General features: G+C 40.8%; 1 protein-coding gene across 7 annotated transcripts in view; it reads left to right on the forward strand.

The window, feature by feature from the left end:
- The window catches only part of AGAP1 (ArfGAP with GTPase domain, ankyrin repeat and PH domain 1), a 363,380-nt gene that overhangs the window by 170,910 nt on the left and 177,068 nt on the right, over nucleotides 1-15,402 (forward strand). The gene's annotated exons all lie outside the window — the stretch shown is intronic.

Consider the following 15,402-nt stretch of genomic DNA (forward strand, 5'->3'; position numbering starts at 1 on the left):
CCAGCATGTGTAGTGACAATACAAGCTATTAAAGGGGGAGGATTGGGTTTCATGACCTGGCAAGGTGATAGTAAGAAGCCACGCTTTGGTTGAGTTCTGATTTAGCCTGTAATCGGCATGAAAAAGGAGGTTGCTGCCTGCCACATTTGTTACAATTTGCCACATTTGTTACAATTACCATATGTCCTCAGGATAAAGAGCCACAGTTTTGTTGTAATAATAGTTACTGGGTGAACCTGGCTCTTGTTCACATTTTGTTCTGCAGTACTCTACATGGTCATGCGATGTCATGACCTAGTCACTTCATGCCAACTTTTTAGTGCTTCATGTCTGTATGACATCATGATGAAAGTATATGCTAGTCTGATCGTGTCCATGTTGTAAACCAGTTAAATTTGGAGTCTTGTAAGGAACTAATTACAGTTTTTATTTTTCTCTTGCTATGAAAATCCACTTCTCGGCTGCACTTTACATTGTTGGGAGTGTCATGTTCTGACATGACTGTTTTTTTTTGTTGTTTTTTTTTGCACAATTAACGTTTATCTACACTAATTCCTTTAGTCTGGAGCACGATTGTCGGTGAAATTTTCTAAACCGAATTTGTATCCAGAATTACACAAATGAGCAGTGGGAACATTTTTCAGAACTTGTTTTTAGGCCATGGTGTTCACCTACGTGGGACATTCATTAGGTCATGACTGACACATTTTCCGTCATCTTGATTAGGAGTTAAAAAGTCCGATAGTCAGGAAAATCTGATACTTTGGCATCACGCCGGTCCCTTAGGTGCTAGATTTTTGGATTTTGACTACTGCAGAAAACATATACTTTTTTACGATGTTGGGTCAGTGATCAAGGTGTAACAGTAATTGGTCATCTTAATTGCAACACTATTGCAAGAATATCTATTGCATACTTGGCTATAAACACAATGGTATAGATGTTTGTTTGTTTTTTATAGACAATGAACTTTCTCCACCTTCACCTTCATTCTATGGATGTGCCCTTTCTGGTAGATCTGTACCTCCTCTGCTAATATTTATGCAGATATGTTTTTCCTCTGTATTACTTACTATAACCCCTATGCAGGTTCTTGCATCTGTGCCACATCCAGGTAGTTTAACTTGATATTATAAAGACTATCCTCTGTCTGCTGCTATTAATGTAAAGCAGAAATAATGTAAAATGTGGAACACCTGTTCAGATAGCAAATAAACAGAAGCCTTTGAAGTTGTCCATACCCTGTGAAGTTTAATATCACAGATGTTTTTTTTTATATATGAGCATCTATGTTAATATACATATGCTTTTACATGTGTACAGTTGAAGACCTCTCTGGTGAAGTGGCAGAATTGTAGAGGGCACAGTTGTGGCAATAATTACAGACATAAATGTGGGCATGGGTCTAGACTCACTTGACAGCAGTTCCATATGATATCCCTGCAGTCCGAGCATTGTTTTCATTCTCGCACACTGCCATTTATCTAACGTTTAATATTTGGAGTCCTTAACCTATTTTATATTCGAACAAGGAGATTACAGAAGCCTGGTAGCTAAGAAAAAGGTCTTTTTAAAACATATGTCAACCTCTCCAACCATTATTTACGGCTTCAATCAACCTTGTGTGTCTCCATAGTTACAGACTACATACAAGCCTTGTTTGTAGTCTGATCATTGCAGTCATGTGTTACTCCACTCCCTCTGATCCTCTTCTTTCTAATCTGCAGACAATAGAAGAGGGGGTAAATGGAAGGGAACAACAAATGGCAGCAGGACCAGAGTACACAGGGTTTGTTTGTTATCTGTAACCATGGAGACACATAGGTCTAGGAGCTGTATACACAAACTGGCAAGGTATTTTAATCAATGCTTCTTGAAAAGTTGCTCAATATACTATTTTAGTTGTAATGGAGCAATAAGAATGGTTGCAAGGGGGATACATATCCTTTACAGCTCTTTTTGGCTTTAGATGTAGATAAGTACAACATTCCTAAATGTATGATTGTGTATCAAATGTATATTGAAACCCATTGTGCCCAGCCCGTAACGTGAGTGTCTACTTGCGGACTTTAAATATATCTTCTGACATATGCCAATGAAGTACCACTGTAATTTTAGCAGAAAAGGAAATGTTTTTGGGAATTGTAAGAAACTTTGACGCTAAACTTTTATTCAACTTTTGCGGAAAATGTGGAATATAAGAACGGATATCATTATGCAGTTATTAGAAAATGCTGTAGATTTTTGCTTTGAACCAATGAATGACTCTAACCCTTAGCATGCTTTACCAGCTGAGACTTCTAGCTCCACAATAGTTGACTCTAACCATGATTTTGTCGAATCTGCTCCACCTTTAGTTTTCTCTCTGTAGATCTCCGGTCATTTTGATATTGTGCAGTTTAGTCTGTGCATTTCAATTCCTTGTAGCTCAGACTAGACTTTCAGACCTTTACAATGAAAAGTAAGCGATGTTTTTAATATAAAGGCAGAGAACAACCTTGGAAGATTAGGTGCTGATTTGGCGTGACAGTACATGTAAAGCTCTGCTGAGATGTGACAGCCCTGGGAATCTTGTGGATTTGCATTTCAGAGTTCAGCCATCCTGGGATTAATTAATTGAGTTCTGGTTGCTTATGGAATTCCTTGAAACCTCACTAGGAAATGTTTTATTGTCTTCTTGATGCTCACTAGCAGATGTGCCACTCAAATGCTAAAGTCATGCCCAAAACGATAATTCAATGCAAGGAGATTACTCTGCATGTTGTCCTGCCTATGTTCATGGCTATTTCCGTCTGTGCCAGTGACTGGGTTTGACTATGGCCATCTGACCCCTGTTAACAACTTGACCTACACTTTGTGGTCTTCTACCTTAAGCAAATTCCACAGGACAGTTATGGCAAAATATTAGTTTTACCAAATAAAGCATATCTGACACGTTACATATGACTGTAATCGTCTGGTAAATATAGTTCAATTCTCATCTAATGAAAAGTTATGCTATTTTAATTGTGTTTTGACTCTTCCCCATTTTTAAGGTTTCTATAAATGAATGAGAACATTCTTATTTACTAGAGCTTATATTTTATAGCTGAGCGTTTGCTACAATTATATACGATGTAAGTAATCCTCTGTGAGCGGAAAACATCAGCACAAGTCCCCGTTTGTATCAACTTAGATAATTACTCTGGAGTCCAAACCCTCAGCTATGAGAAGTATTGGGTCTGTGCATGTTTCAGCCTCTGTGTAAACAAAAATGATCAGTCATCTCCTGCAAATGGGGATCTTACAAATGGGGAAGAATTGTTAACCAAAGTACATTAGAAAGTTGCATAACTTTACATTATGCAATGATTAAGGTTTATTTATAACCAGAAATCCCTTTAAAGCGGGGAGTCAAATTAAAACCAGAATTCTCTTCTATATACATAGGACCATTTTACGAATTTATATTGTACTGATAAGAAATATGGCACCCATAGTCTGCTTTGGTCCCAGGCCTTGTACTTGGAGGTCAGAAATCTTTTATGATGGATTCCTACGTGATATGTTCCACCACAAGCCGTATTACACAGGTATTCTCCCTTAGATTTATTGCATTTAGGGGAGAATATGATGCCTCAGAGAGAAGGACCCATTGGGACTTTGTGTGCCGCCATACAGGATTCATGGACTCTTACAAATTGCTGCCTTTACTAGTGGCAGTGACAGTAGAATTATTTACAGCAAACTATATTCTGTCTACGGAGCTACAGGCACAGACTGTCATAAAACAGCCCTTGGCCTTAGACGGGGACCATCAGGAAGTTGGTATCCCCTAGCTCCCTTGCTTTAAAATTGGGTTACTCCAGTGAGTGATGGAGTCAGGTAATATTTGTGTAGTAATGTTTACCACTATTGTTTGCATTTAATTTTTTTTATTATACTTTTATTATTGTTACAATGATTTTTGTCCTATCTTATGTACTTGTGGCCATTTTTGTCTTAGGTGGACACCATAGATAATTTTCAGCCGGCTGTGAACTAAAGTATATGGCTAGCTTAACCAACTCATCACAGGTACTGGAATGACAAGAATTTTCTCCAAAGGGACATTGGCTATACTTTAAAAAAAAACAAAAAAAAAAACACCAAAAAAACAATTCACTTGACCTGTTGACTTAGCGAAGAGTCCAGAGAATGCTTGGGATAAAGTCCACATCATGTGGGAGTTGTGCTTCTGCTAATTGGAGATTGATGAATAACAGAGCTTTTCCGTTTTTATATAAATAAAGCTTGAAGGGCTGCTCCAATCTCAGACATTTATAGTAGCATATTCACCGGATATTCCATAGATGTCTGAGTTGTAAATAACACTATAATCTCTGTGTAAATTAATACTTATGCAATTTTCTAATATACGATGGTGGGAATTTATCAACAGGTTTATGGCACTTTAGTAGCATAAAAAGTTGCACATTTGGGTGCACGCCTGTTTTGCACTTTTTTCTTCTTCAATAAAATACTACGCCAGAAATTGGAGGAATTATAGCGGAAATCTGTAGTTAACATAGAATTACATTTATGCCGTATGAACAGCCCAAGATGCGACACATTTATTAAGAGGCTCGCATACTGCGCTATTCTATGCAGTGGTAGCCTATGGGTGACAGATGCCACTGTATGGCATCTGTCACAGGCATCCATTTATCGGATACATCATGATCTTTTCAATAGTTTGTTTTATTACGAATTCGTCAAATGAATGCTATTATAACTTGTGGGTGACGGGTGGGTTAAACGGATGTCAAATAGCGGCATCCGTCACCCATAGTCTATAATGGATACGTCATGAAAAGGGTTATGAGAGTTAATGATTTATTCGTTAAACGGACACCGTTCTAGTCTATGGATGACAGATGTCCTTGTTAGGCATCCGCCACTGACTCTGCTAAAAGTATACGTCACAAGCTTTTCACGGTTTATACATCAAACGGAAACTTCTAAACGCAATGTGAAAAGAGCCTAAGACTGGCATATGAAATATGGCCCTTTGTGTTTAAATTCCTCACAATTTTTAAGATATTAGTTTGCTGTGTGCGAATGAGAACACTCTTGTTTATATTCAGAGGATGCAAACCACATGCAGACATAGGGCCTGTTCACATCTGCGTTGGAGGCTCCGTAATGTGCCTCAGTCGCATATCCAGAAGAAATGACTGGAAAATTACCGGGAACAATAGCGCAGCATGCTTCGATATTGTTTCTATTAAAACCACGGACACGCCGGCAGAAAGCCAATGGAACCCATTAAAGTCAATGGGTTCCGCTGGTGGTGTCGGTGTTGCAATGAAACCGTTCCGTATAGCATTCCCTTGTTCTTCTCCCCTGACGAAGCAGAACAATGGAATGCCCCAACGCAGATGTGAACAGTGCCATAGTCCTGCTCTCAGCTGAGAAGTGGATACAGTTCAGCTGAACACAACACAATATAATTTGCTACAATGTATCAGTCTGGAGTCCAGGCTCACAGAGCATTGCCTAGACTGGATACAATTGTAAACAAGAGTGTTCTTATTCACTGACGGCAAACAAATTTCTTAAAAAGGATGAGGAATTTAAAAACGGTATCTGTATTGAAGGGGCCACACCGCTCGTATGTGCGCTGCTTCCCCTTCATTCCGGTCACGGCTCACACTGAATCGCCGACACAGCACTAGCGGCAGTTTACAGTATTACAACCTTCTCTCGTTGAAGTGAATGTGAGAAGGCTGTAATACTGTGAACCACTGCTACATGCGTGTCGGCGATTCACAGTGTGAGCAGCAAGGGAAATGAAGGGGAAGCAGAGCTCTTATAAGCGCTTCAAATCAGCTGATCGGCGGGGGTCCGGGCAGTCGGACCCTGACTTATGAAATGTTGATGGCCTATCCTAAGGATGTTGCAGTTTTTTTAATAGTTCACATGCGCATCTGTTCCATTTTTTTTCATCCACTTTTCAGCAACATTACATAAAATACTTCATCCTTTAACGAAAAACGGAACAAATACGGATGTGAAATCGACAACCCATAACAAAATACTGAACAAACACAGAACAAATTGTATTGCGCATTTGTATTTGATCCGTATTTTGATAAGTTTGTGTCTTGAGGCCTTAACCTAAAACTGGAAAACACTTTTTCAGTATTGATTTTAATTCTACACATTTTGTCTGGCAAGTTGGCATGCCCATGACTGCCGCCTCCTACAGCTTTGTGACCTATAGATAGTTGGCTAAGGGTACCTTCCCATGTAATGGAAGTGGTGCCGCACTAGAGTAATTGTCAGTAGCTCCTTGATTTTTAGCGGATCCATATATGTTCTGTCCTTCTACTGGAGGATCCCATCCATTTGCGTTTTTTTAAAATATTCCTCAGTAGCATACCTTATGGGGAGTAACAGAAAAGCATATGAGTATCCAAGGATCACCACTTAAACAATGGGTTCTTCTGTAATGTTTAGGTCAGTAGCCACTCTTGGCTGTAAATACTTATGTAGAACCTATGCATATTACTAATACAGAAATCAGAGCGGGCTCATAATGTTTGTCCTAGTAGCAGCACACCTCTAAGCCATTCATTGTATGTGCGATCTGCCTCATCCCTTCTTTATGTCAACTACATACAGGCATTTCCACTCAGAGACCTTAAATAGCCATCCGCAGAATAATAGGCTTTTGTTAGAAAACCTTCCTTCAGCTCAGATTTGTTCTAGAAATGTTTCTATCCAGACTGTTGAACATCAGTGTTATTTTTATTTTCTATACAAACAGTCATATGCCAGCTAACGTTTTCTAAAAACATCATTTGGGCATCCTAATGTCAAAATATGTACAGTTCAGATTCTTTCATATTGGCAGTCCTTATCCCCTCCGTCACACATTTCGAACCTGGCATGTACATGCAGTACTTGTTTGGTCCTGGCAGTGCCAGGCTCTCATTTAAACACATGCTGCTGGGTGCCATTCTGTACCCTGTGAGCTGTATTTATCATGCAGAATGTAGTTTCTTGCCTTTTTAGACTGGCAGCTATAATGTTTTCTCCTTACATTGAAAGCAAATTGACACAAACCATGATTTGCCGTTGTAGTGTAAAGCCATAGCATGTGCATAGAGATCCAGCTGCCCCGCAGGAGCCTCCGTTCTGTAGCGGTTATAGAAGCGGGCAGAGTTATGGTGCCTCTGGGGATGCAGGAATTTATGATTCAATATATGGCAAAAAAAAAATAGTCCTCGCTAAAATTTCTGAAATAATTTGTTGGAAGCAACTCCTGTTCAGTAACATTGGGAAGAATCATAAAGGAACATTAAGGCTGAAATGCATGAGGCACATGGGTCTTGGTATTAGGGCGATAGTAAGCTTAGACTTGGGAGTAGATGAAGAAATGTTCATTTACTTTGTAATGGAAGACAAGTCTATTGCGTATAACTTACCGATTACATGTGGTTTGTGTTAAGATAGGTACGGGGTGATATATAAAGGGATGCACTGCAACAGCATGGTTGAGCAAGCCATTGTGATGTCTGATAACGTTTGTACAGTTGCTGTTTTCACCATGGAAATTTTATGCCACAGATGTTAGGAATGGGAGGAATTTATCAAGCACTCCACGCCGGTAGAAAGTCGCAATTTGTGAAAAAACTAATTTCTCTGCCGCCTCGGCCATTTTTTCCGTGGGGCTTAGCGGGAGGGGCAAGGCCACTCATAGCCCCAAAAATGAGTTGCATTTATGCTCAAAACTGGTGTAAATTATAGTGGGAATCTACTCCAGCTCATCGCTCTAATAGATTTTCACTTCTGGGGCACAGAGAGCCAGAGATGCACCAAATTTCTTAAAGGGATTTTACCGCAAAACACATGTATCCCCAGGACGACTGCTAGGACCCCCAGCAATGAAGAAAATGGGGGACCGAAAGTCCCCCGAAGTGCTCCATGAGAATTGAGCACTGGTGCACATGCTCGGCCAGCGCTCCTTTAATTTGTATAGGACTTCTGGGACCACAGTCTCCGGTAGCTCCATTCTCATGAAGCACTTCGGGGAGTTTCGGTCCCCCGTTCTCCGCATCGGACACCAACCAATCACACATGCATCCCCCTGTAGATAGGGGCTACATATGTTTGTGGGAAAACTCCTTTAAGAGGCATGTGCTTCTTAACAAATGATGCGCTTTTTGTTCAGTTCTTTTTATATTAAGTCTTGTGTAGGAAACGCCATTCTCAATAAATCTGCCCAAATGAGTCCATCTATATTGAGACAGCAGTCAGTACCAACGGGTGGTATTACACAGGTAGAAACATTTTTTGGACCTTCTTATATGTTCATTGTTGTAGAGAATATCCCCTTGTAGGCAATGCAAATGTTACCTTGGAATGGAACCGTACTATGCTTGGAACCATGAAAGTCAATGGGGAAATGGCAACAGAGAGTGCCAATAATGAACGTAGACCAATTGTGTTAAAAAGGGTCTTCTTTATGTTCAGCTGGACTTCACTTCATCTAAATAACCCTTACACTGCCAGAAGACATTTTTTTTTCTATTTGCGTAAGATCACTCAGTGGATTGTCCGCTGCTTTGTACCCTGACCTTGAGCATGTCTATATTGACATATATACTGTATGTATAATCACACAAGCATGTGTTGCATGGAACACAATTTGCACGGACCTCTCGAGTGGACAAGACAGGTGCAGATTTTTCAGTTGAGAGCCCCAGATGGCGTTATAAACATTTTATAATCCAACGGGCTGCGTGTACACAGAGCTTCTGTAAAACATCTGCCTACATGTTAAAAAATGAAATATTTACTTCTGTATACTGTGTGTAAAGTTCAGCCAGGGCACGGGGCAGTACAATACATTAAGGAGGTCAGCGCGGCTCCATGGGTTGTGCAGCTTTATGGCCTTTCATTACGTAAAACATTTTCAGGAGAATGATCGGTATTTGTATAATGAGTGTCTTTAGAACCGGCCTGAAGAGTTGCCACAAAGTCCTCTTATTACTATGTTTGTATAAAATCTATCCTGTTGTATGTATTTGAGTGTGTACATATATAATATATATTTATTTATTTATTTAGCAGTGTTTTATTCTGCACTGTGCTATTTCTTTTAAGGTATTTAATAGCGGCCGCTACGTGGCCTTATGTTCATATGTTGCACAGATGAGACAAATCTGCAACATTTTCCCACTTCAGAATTGTACATTGAAATAGCACTTTTTTTTACATTATCCCTTTTGCGAGCCATTGTGGATTGTTTATGAACCCGGAAAGGGGTTCTATACCACTTAAGCTAAAAATAATAAATCTCTAGAGATGCTAACACATTTCTATAAACGCTGCATAAGAATTTGGTGTCTTAGCACTTATGCTCCTGACTGCAAATGCAGAAGATTGGGAGATTTGTGCTTTACATAGGCTTGTTGATATGGACAGCATATATATGTATATATATATATATATATATATATATATATACACACACACTATTTTGGGAAGGCACACTTTATGGTAAAATTGACCATTACATACTGTACTTTTTATTTTAGTTGAGGTCTTTGCCATCTAATTATTTTTAACCCTACTCATGCCATATTTTTGTGCATGATTTTTTGTATGTTCATCTTTGTGTAGTGACTATTTTTATATGACTGCTTAGTTGAGGAATTATTAGGGCTTGTCCACACGTAACGGAATTGCTGCTAAAAATTTCTGCAGCAAATCCGTTGAAAGTAGTAGACTTTCCGCTGCGGCAAAAACACACCATTTCCTGCGTTTTTGACTGCAGAAAATGGTGCGTATTTTGCTGCGTTTTTCACAATGCTAGGAGATGGTGGCATCTCCTGAAAAACTGAGCAATTCAGACCACTTTCCGCAGCAGAAAAATACGCACCGCAGATCAATTTCTGCTCTGAATATTTATGCAGCTTGTGGATGATATTTGTAAAATCTCACCCACTTTGCTGCTACTGTATTCTGCTGCGTATTTTCCGCCGCAATTCTTGACAGAAAATACACGCTACGTATGGACGAGCCCTAAATGCTGACGAAATAGAGATTTGGAGATTAGGGATCAAATTATTCAGAAATCAAACATGGGCCAAAAATTATTTGCCGTACATTCTTTTTCCATACATTCTTCATGCCAGCTCCTGCTTTATTTGTATCCTTGAAAATATTCTGGCTTTAATCTAGTGACACCCTGATGCGATTCCATTGCATGTTCTGTTGTCGGTAAAGCAACTCTCTTTTCTTACACTTTTTCAGGTAATTTAGTAGCTTTTACCCCATCACTTTGAAACCGGAATCCCTGAATGTTTTGAAGAAATTCCACTGGGAGTCATTCCTTAGTTTAACTGCTCTAACTGTAAAGAACCCTTTCCTATATTGATGTCTGAATCACCTTTCCTCCACACGTAAAGAATTTCCCATGGTCCTTAGTACAGTTCTTGGAATTAATAAATCATGTGTCAGTTCTTCATATTAACCACACGTATATTTATATATGTTTATAGGATCAAGTGTCTTTTTTTCCAAGCTGAATAAGCCCAATTTTCCTAGCCTCTCATTATAAGAGAGACCTCCTATCCCCTCTAATAATCTAGTAGCCCACCTTTGAACCCTCTATACTAGACAGTCTATAATTTATACATATTCCTTCTTATTCATATGCTTGTCTTGGTTTGGAGTGCTTGGCCGGTAGCGCTCAGATTACGCCACTTGCCTGCACTTTGAAGAAGTGTCTGGTTTTGACACATTAGGTGCCACCTTTTTCTGATAATATCTATCTGTGACACCTCCGCAGGCACCCAGGATTCACACATAGTCAGTGACGAGCCCAGATATAGCTCTGTTTATATATAACTCTCATTGTCACCGTGATGATTGACTGCCTGTTTACAGATTGCACTGACCTGCATCACTACTGCAGGAAGCTTTCAAAATGCCAAGCCCGCTCATCTGTATGTGGAAAACCAGTTGGATATATTTTGTTTTCAGCTAAAATACTTCCTTCATTCATCTAAACTCAATACAATTGTAACTGTACACTTCTGTGAGATTTCCGAAAACCAAAGAATGACTGCATTTACATTCTTCCAAGCAACATTTACTATTTACTTGTCTTTGCTCACATACAGACTGACTTGCGAGCATCAATATTCCTATTACTTTCTCTATCCTACCCTGAAAATTCTGACTCTTGTATGTCAAAGTAGTACACCACTCTTAAAGAGGTTGTGCCACCATGAAGTATGATATAATTTTATAAATGATAAAAAATGAACAATGCCATACACAGCTGTTAAAAAAATATAATGCAGTAAATAGTTATGTAATTTACTTACAATGTATGACGCTACCTGGTGTTCAAAGTGTTGCACGTCCACCTAATGAGCTGAGAGCCAATGGACACGTATGCTCAGTCACCCTCCCAACAGCCAGGTATCTGCATAGTGATCCTCTGGTCACTGCAGAGTAGCCAATCGAAACCGCTCTCTGCCCTGCTTGTCGGGGAAGGAGCAAAGCCCCTGCAGTAACACGGCAATATAGCTGAGGAGACTACTACTTTCACTCATTCATTGTTTTATTTCTTTGTATTTTCATTTGTTTCTAAGTGAGTGCATACTGTGAATGTCACACAATATATATCTTCACTATTCTGGATTCCATGTTATCTATATGCTGGAGAAGTATGCAGCAACTATATTGTTAGATGCCAGAGGAGAAAGAAGACTGATTCTGCTCAGAGCCCCTCCCTCAGCATCACAGATTAGCAGCAGCACCGAGGGGTACTCGGGTGGAAGCAAAAAAGTCTGCGACGGGTATTTTTGTATGCTAGAAAGGCTTCAGATTAAACAGCGTTTTTGGACTTTGGGTATGAAAATGAATCATAGGAAACCCCTTTAATAAATGCCCACCATTGTGTTAGCCGATGAGAAACCCACTGAAAATGTGGTTACCTGCGTTTCAGCTCCTCTCATATGGAGTCACCTGCTTGTTGTTTGTAGGCTATTTCCTTATATATAAGTGCAGACGAACCTGAAGTATTCATACAAGGGGGTGGTATTCGTTAAAAGGGTACTGTGATGGTTTCTAACTGTGGCATTTGGTAGTTTTTTTCCTAGGGTTAAACTTAAAGGGGTTTTCCCCACAAAACAAGTATCCCCTTTCCACAGGATAGGGCATACATGGGTTATCGCTGGGGGTCCGTTCACTGGGACCCCCAGCGATATGGATAACGGGGCTCCGGAAGTCCCCTGAAGTGCTCCATTAGAATGGAGTTCTGGTGCGCATGCTCGACCAGTGCTCCATTAATTTCTATGGGACTACCGGGACCGCTGTCTCGGGCAGTTCCATAGAAGTGAATGGAGCGGCGGTTGAGCATCTGCACCAGCGCTCCATTCTCATGGAGCATTTTGGGGGACTTTAGGTCACCCGTCCCAGAGGTTGGACCCCCAGCGATCACACATGCATCCCCTATCCTACGGATAGGAGATACATGTGTTTGTGGGAAACCCGCTTTAAAACATATAGGTGAGTTGCATCTCTGTGCAACAATAACCGTCATACTTGTCAGCGCAGAATTTTCTGACCGTTCCAGATCTTTGTCAGTCATCTCATTGAATGTAAAATTGTTATACTGGGCTGTTTAGTGTCCTCGGGGAGAGTTCTTAAGAACTATGTGAACAGGTATATAAGCCCAATTTGCATTTACTAACATTCAAGTCAATGGTGGAAACTCCTATGCACATTATCTCCCCCCCCCCCCCCCTCCTTTCCCTCAACTAATCCCTTCTCCACAATGCTCGGCACTTTGTGGGATTGAGTTGACTCATTTTGTACAGTGAGTATTAGGCTGTAGAAACAAAAGTAAAATAAACTGTCACTGATCTGTGCACTTGTAGAGGTGGCACACTTTACCGCCATGATATTAGCTGTACATATAACATATTCTCTGCTTGTATGGTAATTTCCTACATCTTCTTTTTTTGCTTTATTTATTTTACACGTTACATATTTGGATCAGTTTCTTGTGGCCTTAATGTACATTTTCCTTAATGATGAATAATCAGTTCTATTTGATTTTGTGCCACCTACACATAGTGCTAGTGGCAAGTTTAAGAGACCCATCGTTGCCATATAAAGCGTTCTCTGGGTAACCTGCCATACTGTACTTTGGGAATTACTTGATTCCCTATATGTGCTATATGCTCTGTTGCACACACATAGCTGTATAGCACTTGTTGGCCGGCGTCCTCAGGCTTTCTTATTGAATCTATTGTTACTTTTGCTGCTGTGTGTTGCTGGTAGTACATGCTTTGTGTTTCCAAGGGGTGAAGGTGCAGATTAGGTCTATCTGAACAAGGTGGATTCTTGGCGCTGCCAGTTCTTAGATATTTCAGGAATGCATTGTGTGTGCACAACACTCCCAGCTGTACGAACACATTATTGCGTATTAACGTCACACGCGTTTTGCAAAAAGCATTTACCAGCATTTTTACTAATTTGTTTCTTCAAAGAGATAGTCACATGGCAGACAAACTCGTAGCCAGTTTCAATGTATATACCAGAGGTCCACAACCTTTGCTGGACAACCACAGGCACATATGTATGTATCTTAAACGTTGTGTATGTCCACCAAAGCAATGGTCATTTCAGTTTCAGGCATGAATTACAGTCCATGGGCCACATTGTGAGATTGTATTACTCCCAAAGACCGCAATAAGACTTAAAGGGGTATTCCTATCTGAGATGTTTATGGTATATCAACGGTGTGGAGATTCCACTTCTTGAACTCCCATTTATGGGGGGTCTTCTGCGCCACTGTTCGTCACTCTAGAGATGAGGTGGCTGCACATGGCTCTTTCCACAGTCATTTATGGGGGTTATAAAAACAGCTGAACGTTTCAGAACTCCCATAGACGGCGATTTACATGAATCTTATAAGACCTGTAGTTATTCCTATGATCAGTGCTGGGAGGAAAGAACGGATTTGCTGGCTAATGATGACACCATGTACTTTGTATTTGACAGCGGTATCTTTCTAAACACTCAGGACACAGAGCATCATGTCTGAGCCCCGCCGTGGTTGTGGGTCACACAGAATCGCATTGCAGGACGCAGGTCGTGCACCCCTGCCCTATAGCAAATGGTTTTGTTTGCATCAGTTACGGTTTACAATTTCTGTATGAGACTGGAAACTTTTGTGTTGCGTTGGTTTAAAATCTTTTTTTCTTTTTTTTTTTGCCTTGTTGGGAGGGGGATGTGTAAATGATTTGAATGTGACATTCCTAGAGTCATCAAAGATATATTTCTGGAAGACGCTTAGTGTCCTATGTGTATAGGTCATGGTCTATAATAATAGAAGTCATCTTGATACATCTCCCAAATTGTATGTAAAGTAGGTGGAGATAAATACTGAATACAACACTTGATATTAAATGCTTTCATTTTATTCTCTCTCTCTCTCGCTCCCTTTCGTGCTCTCTCTCTCGTGCTCTCTCTCTCGCGCTCTCTCTCTCGCGCTCTCTCTCGCGCTCTCTCTCGCGCTCTCTCTCGCGCTCTCTCTCGCGCTCTCTCTCTCGCGCTCTCTCTCTCGCGCTCTCTCTCTCGCGCTCTCTCTCGCGCTCTCTCTCTCGCGCTCTCTCTCTCGCGCTCTCTCTCTCGCGCTCTCTCTCTCGCGCTCTCTCTCTCGCGCTCTCTCTCTCGCGCTCTCTCTCTCGCGCTCTCTCTCTCGCGCTCTCTCTGTCGCTGGATGTATATATATCGTAATATAATGTGCCCTGAGCACCCCCCCCCCCCCATGCACTGTAGCACCTCTGTTACCAGACCTTTGCTAGTGGAGGGACTCTGTAATCTGTTGATTTAATGTCATGGCGATCAGCTGATGTCATGGAGATCTGCACATGTGGTACAATGACAGAACTTGCCCTTGGGAGATAGTGCAGGAGGCTTAATTAATGAGTGGCCCCAGGTTGGACGCTGTGGTTGCAAGTACTGTCAGATCTTGCTTATAACTGTGTATACCCCAGAGGAGGAGGCGGTGGGGGAGGTTTTATAGTAACACATACTAAATGTGTTTTCATTGTAATGTTTTCTGCTTCTGGCTTTTGTCAGGGCAACCCATGGGAGCTTGGAGTTTGTAAATGACAGCTCTAGATTATTGCCCCTCCTGTCAGACAGGTCACTGGGGGCAGCTCCGCCGTCCCTCCCAGCAAGGACTGACTGCGTGCCTGCTCAAGAACAATAACCCTTTCATTTTCAAGTGTCGGATTTACAGTCAGGCAGTGGTTAACATGCTGCACAAGTGACATTGTTGACTTTTATAAAGGAAAATCAATTATATTGGCCATTGAAACCAGTAGGATGCATTCTTTAGTCACC

Source organism: Rhinoderma darwinii, chromosome 6 (genome assembly GCF_050947455.1).
Source record: "Rhinoderma darwinii isolate aRhiDar2 chromosome 6, aRhiDar2.hap1, whole genome shotgun sequence".
NCBI classification, from domain to species: Eukaryota; Metazoa; Chordata; class Amphibia; order Anura; family Rhinodermatidae; genus Rhinoderma; species Rhinoderma darwinii.